Source organism: Macrotis lagotis, chromosome 2 (genome assembly GCF_037893015.1).
Source record: "Macrotis lagotis isolate mMagLag1 chromosome 2, bilby.v1.9.chrom.fasta, whole genome shotgun sequence".
Taxonomy (NCBI): domain Eukaryota; kingdom Metazoa; phylum Chordata; class Mammalia; order Peramelemorphia; family Peramelidae; genus Macrotis; species Macrotis lagotis.
In genome coordinates, this window is record NC_133659.1 from 307209870 (window position 1) to 307216721 (window position 6852).

General features: G+C 52.0%; 1 protein-coding gene and 1 long non-coding RNA gene across 3 annotated transcripts in view; one reads left to right on the forward strand and one right to left on the reverse strand.

Moving 5' to 3' along the window:
- ATP2B1 (ATPase plasma membrane Ca2+ transporting 1) overlaps positions 1-5254 on the reverse strand; it is a 115260-nt gene extending 110006 nt beyond the window's left edge. Inside the window, exon 1 of one of the 2 annotated variants that reach the window (XM_074226562.1) lies at positions 5158-5254. The gene's annotated coding sequence lies outside the window, so the exon portion shown is untranslated. Of the gene's footprint in view, positions 1-4952; positions 4974-5157 lie in introns of those variants that run through there. The other variant, XM_074226563.1, reaches the window with a different exon arrangement.
- LOC141515188 (uncharacterized) lies at positions 4852-6617 on the forward strand. Its single transcript, XR_012476240.1, has 2 exons — positions 4852-4930; positions 5895-6617. It is a non-coding gene; the product is annotated as an uncharacterized LOC141515188 (long non-coding RNA).
- The last annotated feature ends 235 nt before the right edge of the window (positions 6618-6852 follow it).

The following is a 6852-nucleotide window of genomic DNA, read 5'->3' on the forward strand; positions in this document are numbered from 1 at the left end:
CCAAACCTGGGCCAGTCTTAGCCACCAACGAACAGTGAGGACATGCTTCTTAGCCTATCTTTCCTCTCTCTCCTTTGCAGGAAGGTTGGGGGGACTATTGGGATACAACACGACTGGAAGATCAGGCTCTGGGTTAGTTTTGCTCAAGGTCCCCCTCCCAATTGACTCTTTGTCCAGAGGAATGGCATCTGACTATGAAAAGGTTCCCAATTCACCCACTACAGTAAAAGAGAGCTTCATAGTATCAACCACAATTTTCTCAACTTCAATTCCACTGACTTCCATGACCATCAACTTATAACTGACAGTTCCTAGTTAAAATATTGAGGTACATCTTGTGGAAAAAAAAAAAGAATGTATAAAAAGTTTAATGGTGGGCCAAGTTACTATCACTAAAAATCCAAGTTTATGTTCAGTAGTTTTAAAACTAGATATTAAAATGTCATTTTATTCTAATTCACTGAAAATAAGCGAAAACATATTTCATGTGATAACTATTAAACAAGATACTTCTGATCAACAGAAGTACCCTTATCTCAACCATGTCAGAGAACATTTTATTATGTACCTACATACTGTTACTAATTCCTCCTTCAAAACAAAGCCTTATTAACTTCTGTTTGTAATTTCAAGGGTGAAAGATCTACAGTCTAAGTGTAAGATCATTAATGCTTCAATATAAACAAAGGTTATTATTTACCATGAAACCTGCTTTTCCAGAGGCAGTAGCAGATATGCTGATCGTGGCCATTACCACCCCACAGTCATGAACAACATGCAGCAATCTTAAGACAGCGCTGCCTTTTTTTGGACTACTGACTCACTGAAATTGCAGTCCAACCAAAACCCAAGATGTTTTTCAAGTGAACTGTTGAATTTGTTTTTAGCCCAAATCTAAGATTTCACTGTTATCTCTATTAAGTCCCATCTTGTTAAGATTAGAATTCTAATCTGTCCAGCTTGTCTTAGGCCCTGTTATCCAGTGTGCTTGTGAATTCGCCTTTCAGAGACAAGGCATTGCTTCTATGTTGACCCCAGATCAGACCACATCTGGATGATGGTGGACAGCTGTTTTTTTCCCAGTAAGGACATGGATACATATAAGTCAAAATGCATCCTGTAGAAGGTCACCAGGAACAGGTGTCAAGTTCAAGTCAAACGAGGACTAGGTGAAGAAACTAGGTAACTAGGTATGTTTAAATGTGGTAAATTCAGCCTTGGGGGCAACATGATAGCTGTCTACAAGTAGTAAAAGCTTTTCTGTGGAAGTGAAGGACCAGTTCAGCTTGTCTTCAGAGGGCACAATTAAGGGAAAAGGAAGGGATGAATAAGTAAATTGAGGCCTGGTGGGAAGGGCTACCAATTAGAACTAATCGAAAGTACAAGGGGCCACCTTTGCATTGCCATTCCCCCTAATCTGTGGAGGGAAGCTTTCTTCTCCAAGAAGAGCTTAGAAGAGAAAGCTCTGAGGGAACTTCCAACTTTGAGATTTTTTATTCCTTTCCTAACACTGACAGATAAATAATCACCATAATAAATGAGCGCAGAATTTGCCTTCAAATTACATTTTAAAACAAATATTAAAGTTCCATATTTAATTAATTTTGAACTGGCTGAATTGTGACAAAATCTTTAACAGTACTCAATGAAGTACTTCAATAAAAACATCTCTCAGAAAAGAGAATGTATACAACAGATTTTACAGAAATATTTCTACGTGATCAATAATGATCAAGATTGGAGAGTCATGAGAGCCCTCTCAAAGAACCAACACCTAGGCTATGAGAATGACTACACTGTCTGCAAGCATAAATCAATTCTGTTTTAAGTCAGCTGTGATTTCTGGCATATCAATGTTCCTCTCTAATCTGCAGTCTTCACATAATGTTGGCCTTGGGCCTTGTCATGAAACCACCTTCTGAGTGAGACTGAAGGTCATTCTGGAGTATCAATAACTAACATCTCTTGAATGGGCTATGTTAGGAATGGATCTGCTGTACAATCAACTTGATTACATCACATACTTTAGTGAGGCCCCAAGATATTTACCATCCTGTATCACCAAAGTGAAAAGATGTGCCTCTGAAATAAAATGACAGAGGTGCTTAAAAGGAAAAATGGAAAGAAGACTTCATTTTTAATATAGACTAATGACAAGAAAATGGAAAATTCTTATGTTTGAAAATCCAAGAGATCAAAAGTTGCTTAATATTGCAAGGAAGTTCAACCTTATTTAAACAGTACTTCAAATTGAAAGAAACAATTTGCCAATTGCTTTAATTATAACAAATCTAAATAAAAATGTATGCGTTTATCTGAAATGGAATGTTCACATTTATATGACTACAGCTAAATAAAATGTATTATACCATTCATTGTGCTCATGCTAGAAACAGATTTTCATTAAGCCTCAGCAAAAATTAAAAGAATATATCTTTTGAGGTATTTTAATTATGAGTAGTATCCATGCTATGGAAAGAGATTGGTTCCACAAAATAAATTAGCAAGTAAAAATGTAGTCATTATCATTAACCAGAAGTTCCATTTTTTAAAAATCTTAAAAATCAGGCACATAAATCATGTGCATATACATATGCCTATGTATATCAAAATCAAGAAGAGGAAACCCAGAATGGAAGAAATCTATTTATTAAATCACCATTTTTGTCTCTCTTCTCAGCAGTTATATATTCCACTACTGTATATCCTTCTGCCCATTCTGAAGACATAATCAGTTATCTTCCTTTAATACCTTACATCCTTTCAATATGAATTACACTCACAACTATAATAAATTAATGATAAGTATTAAGTCTACATTTCCCACAAAACTAAGCAAACCATCTAACCACCATCTAATAAAATCTGTATCTGTACCTTAAGTACTTGCAAACAAATATTTCCTCTACCGCCCCCCCCATACACTGTAATTCAGACTGAAAATATTCAGATTTTACTCATGCTTTATTCTTTTGGGACCCTTAGTTAATTTTTCTTAACATCTTCCATTATCTTAAACTGAGAAAAGACTTCAATAATCAGTATCTGTATCTGTGAAACTACAAAGACTACTAGAAACCTATAGTAAAACACGTTTAGGAAGAAGCTTTTGAAAATATTCTGATCCAAAATTGTCATCATGTATGATTTACTAAAACCATACGTACTTACCTATAAAATATAAGCAAAAGGTGTATTTCAGTGACAGCACACATAGCTTAAAGACATATATGCCACCAGCCTTAAGAAAGCTTGTTCTATCCCAACTACTATCTTCATATGACATGGATTTCCTTTTCATTCAACAAACATGCATGAAGTACTTTTTTTACAAGAGCCCTGTGCTAGCGAGGCTATGAGCTGAGATTACAAATTTCAGGTCACACAAGCCACTTGGCTTCATGAAGCTTAAAATCTAATAAGGGGGTGAAGGTAGAAATGAAAAGAACTTAATTATAATTTTAGTTTAAATGCATTCAAGTGTTATAAAGCAAAGATTTATGTGAGGTCTGAGTCAGAAGGTCATACTCTAGCATGCATATTATAATATAATGCTCCCCATAATGCATAAGACAGACCAGACTAATCTTTCATTTTGGTTATCCAACGACAAGCACAGAATTTTATCCACGAGGTAGACAAGGTTGAAGAGATGATTGTGGCCCCCAAAGCCAAGGTAAACAGGCTGGCAGCAACATCTAAAAACACGCACATGAGACTGCTGCTTCGTCAGCACCAGAACGCACAGGATCTATAAGGACTGTCCATCTCCTGGGCACCTAAGTGCCAAGTTACCAGTTCACACTATTCCGGAGACAGCGGGGAACGGGGACAAGAGCCGGGCTGGGAAGGTTTCTGCCCGTGGGAGCCAGGACGAGCGGCCGAGCGTTTCCTAAGCCTCGGCTGGCCAGGCTGGCTTGCCCTGTTAAGCCTCCCAGGTCTGGGGGGGGGAGGACGGGGGTCTTTGCACTCTACACGCCGCGATCCATTATTTAAAGAGCCACCGGGCAGCCGTCGGGGCCAGTTCTAGCCCTGGACGTGCTTCTCACCCCTCCCCATAAAGCTGGTCCTGGACTCGGGCTTAAAATGCAGAGCGGCCCCGGCTGCCCCGGGCATCGGCCCTTCACACGCTGGCACTGGAAGCCCAAGTCGGGGTGCGAATGTAAGCAAATGAAAGTGCCCCCCGCCGGGTGCTTCACTTGTCCGCCAAAGCCAGTCTTAAAAAAAAGGAGAATTTCTGCGGAAATCCTGGGCGATCCGTGCATTCGCCCGGGAAGCTGAGCAGCCCAGGTCTGCCGGGAGTCGGCCGAGGCTCCCGGGCCGCCCCCGGCTCGCCGTCCCCGGCTCCGGCTCGCATGCACGGGGCGCCCGCGGGGCCGAGCCGGCCCGCTGCCCCCCGGGGCCGGGCCCCGCTGCCCCCCGGGGCTGGCCGCGCCCTGCCTCCCCCGCGGACGGGCCCCGGGGAACAAAAGAGCGGCCCGGGAGCCGCCGGCACTCGGCAAAGTTTGGTGCGGGGCGCCGCTGCGGGCCGGCTCCGGGGCCGGGCTCCGGGGCCGGGCTCCGCGGTCCGGGCTCCGCGGTCCGTCTCCGGGGCCGGGCTCCGCGGTCCGGGCTCCGCGGTCCGTCTCCGGGGCCGGGCTCCGCGGTCCGGGCTCCGCGGTCCGGGCTCCGGGGGCCGGCTCCGCGGTCCGGGCTCCCGGGCCCGCCCCCGTGGCTCACCCCCGGCCTCACGTGGCGGGGCCCGGCGGATGACAGCTCCGGAGGGCACAAAGGAAGGGCTCCCGGGCGCGCCCACAGGTGGAGGCGCCGCACAATGGCCTCCGCGCCCGGGCCGGCTCCTCCCGGGGCCGGGGCCGGGCCGGGACGCGGCCTCGGGCCGCAGCGGCTCCGCGGGGCCCGCGGGCGAGGAGGGTCCCGGGGCGTCCTCAAGGTCACGGGCGGGGGGCGCTCACCTGTGCCGCCCCGAGCGCGGAGCCCGGGAGGGGGCAGCGCGGCCCGGCCCGGCCCGGCCCGCCCGGCGCGCGCACGCAGCCCCGCGAGCCGCCGCCGCGGGGCTCCAGGGGCGCGGGGCGGGGCCGCGGGGCGCCCGGACCCCGGCGCGGGGGAGGAGGAGGAGGAAGCCCGGCCGCCCCCCGGCCCGAGGGGACGCGCGCTCACCGGCTCCGGCCCGGCGCTCCCCCCACGCGGGCCGCGCCGCGCCGCTCCGCTCCGGCTCCGGCCGCGCCGCTCCGGCTCTGGCCGCCGCCGCAACCGCCGCAACCGCCGCAACCGCCGGCGCTGCCTGGGCTGGGCGCGGTCACGTAACGGCCCCGCGGGCCGCGCGGGGCGGGGGCGGGCCGGGGGCGGGGCGCGGCGGCCCGGGGGCGGGCCGGGGGCGGGGCGCGGCGGGGCGGCCCGGCGCGGCTCCACGGCCGGGGGCGGGGCGCGGCGGCGGGGCGGCGGGGGGGCGGCGGGCGCGGGCCGGCCCGCCCCCCGCTCCTTCCCCCCGCGCCCCCGCGCCCCGCGCGGCGCCGCTGATTGGCCGGGCCGCTGTGACGTCCGTGTTTCCATGACGTGTGGGGGCGGGGCGGGGGCGCCGCCGGCGGGCGCGCCGCCTGCCGGGCTCGCGGGAGCCGAGGGGCGCCCGGGCCGGGCGGGGGCGGGGCCGCGGCGCGCGCCGGCCGCGGGGCGGCTCCTCCTCCCGCCCGGGCCCGGCCCGGCGTGACGCGCGGCCCGCGGGGGAGGCCGGGGCTTCCCTGCCCGCTGGGGGGCAGCGCGCCGGCCGGGGCCAGGTGCGAGCGGGCCGGCGGGGCCCGGGGACACCTGCCGCGCGCCGGGGCGGCCCCGCTGCCGGCCGGCCGGCTTTGCCCTCAAACGCGATTTGTAAAAAAAATTCTCTCCGCATCCCCCCGCAGGCGCAGCCCCCCGGGCCCCCACAGCCCCGAGCTGCCGCGACCCGCCCGGCCCCGCTACCTGGGCTCCAGGGCCGGGCCGCTCCCCGAGCCCCGGACCGCGCGCTCTCCCCTTCGCCGCAGGGCAGACCAGTCCCGAAAAGCTGCCGACCCGGGGGACCGTCGTATCCTCGTCTGCACAAAAGACCTTTTTTCCCCCCAAAGAAGCAGTTGTGCCGAGATAGTGGAGACAGATTAACATCAATGCCCGACAGCTTCAGAATGGCCGAGCTCCTCCCTCTGAGCCTCTGGTCTGGGCGCCCGCGGTCTGCCCGAGCATCCTCCCGGGCCCCGGGCCCGCTCCGCCGCCGCGCCGCCGCTGCCCTTGACTGCAGGGAGCCGGCATTGGCCCACCCCCACCCCTTCTCTTTGATCACTCGGAGGAAATTGGTATAATCCCAATACATTGCTGCCCCCTCATAATGTCATTTCGAAGCTTCTTGGCAGCAGAATAGATTACTTAAAAGTACATTGTTGCTTTAGTCAACTTCAGGATTTCCAGCCCCTGAAAAATTCTCCAGAGGATCCAGAAATCTTTTAGAGTCTTCGGCTTTCCTCCCCCTTTCCGCAAGGAAGTCTCTGAAGAAAATGCAATTCTGCATTTTACTTTAATCAAATATCTGACATTAAAGTGACGGCCGAATCATTGCTACAGTAAAGGAGTAAAATGGATGATGAGGAAACGAGGATCTGTGCATTTTTGTTGGGCTGTCGCCGTCCGGCTTTATTTAGTCCATGGACTTGAAGTTCTGTCTGTGGTCACGAAAAGGACCCAAAGTTCTAATTTTACACCAGGCTTTACATAAAGCCTGTCTTTACTGGTAATCATTTAAGTCCATTATATTTAGGACATAGTGCCTCAGAAGAGACTGTACTTTTTCCCCCATGTTGTTAAACATTTTCTTCAGACAATATAGTTCTA